General features: G+C 40.4%; 1 non-coding gene across 1 annotated transcript; it reads right to left on the reverse strand.

Annotated features, from left to right (window-relative positions):
* Nucleotides 1-674: 674 nt before the first annotated feature.
* On the reverse strand, nt 675-781 carry LOC132350079 (U6 spliceosomal RNA). The gene has a single exon (XR_009497831.1). It is a non-coding gene; the product is annotated as a U6 spliceosomal RNA (small nuclear RNA).
* Nucleotides 782-1,117: the final 336 nt, after the last annotated feature.

The following is a 1,117-nucleotide window of genomic DNA, read 5'->3' on the forward strand; positions in this document are numbered from 1 at the left end:
TTTGAATTATGGTTTTCTCTGGATGTATGCCCAGGAGTGGGATTGCTGGATGATATGGAAGTTCTATATTTGTTTTTTTAAGGAATCTCCATACTGTTCTCCATAATGGTTGCACCAATTTACATTCCCACTAACAGTGTAGAAGGGTTCCCTTTTCTCCACACCCTCTCCAGAATTTACTGTTTGTAGATTTTTTGATGATGGCCATTCTGACTGGTGTGAGCTGATATCTCATTGTAGTTTTGATTTGCCTTTCTCTAATAATTAGTGATGTTGAGCATCTTTTCATGTGCCTTTTGGCCATCTGTATGTCTTCTTTGGAGAAATGTCTGTTTAGATCTTTTGCCCATTTTTTGATTGGGTTGTTTGTTTTTTGATATTGAGCTTCATGAGCTGTTTGTATATTCTGGAGATTAATCCCTTGTGGGTTGCTTCATTTGCAAATATTTTCTCCCATTCTGTTGGTTTTCTTTTTGTTTTGCTTATGTATTGAAGAGACTGTCTTTTTCCATTGTATATTCTTGCCTCCTTTGTCATAGATTAGTTGACCATAGGTGAGTGCTTTTATCTCTGGGCTTTCTAGCCTGAGAAAATATTGATCTATATTTCTGTTCTTGTGCCAGTACCAAACTGTTTTGATTACTGTAGCTTTGTAGTATAGTCTGAAGTCAGAAAAAAGTATGGAACGCTTCACAGATTTGCATGTCAACCTTGCACAGGGGCCATGCTAATCTTCTCTGTATTGTTCCAATTTTAGTATATATGCTACTGAAGTGAGCACAAGATTTTTTGTTGTTGTTTGTTTTTTAGGTCTGTTTAGTCTGTTAAAGGGGTATGAAAAACTTGCTGGTATCTTGTGTTTATGTCACTGCTATAGACTTACCTGGAGCAAAGTGCACCTTTCTCCTACCTTCGAGGATGAGGAGGATTGGAGGACTGTCCAGGTTGGTGGTGTGGAGGGAAGCTAGGGGCTTTCATGGTCAGACATTGGAGGTCCTGCTCCCAGGCAAGATGCCGCTGCAGAGGAGGGCAATATTCCACAAACGGGGAAGGCCAGATGACTCCAACTCCTACCTACACCAGTGAATCCCATGGAGGTACAGTGCCAAATGCCAGG

Source organism: Balaenoptera ricei, chromosome 15 (assembly GCF_028023285.1).
Source record: "Balaenoptera ricei isolate mBalRic1 chromosome 15, mBalRic1.hap2, whole genome shotgun sequence".
Taxonomy (NCBI): domain Eukaryota; kingdom Metazoa; phylum Chordata; class Mammalia; order Artiodactyla; family Balaenopteridae; genus Balaenoptera; species Balaenoptera ricei.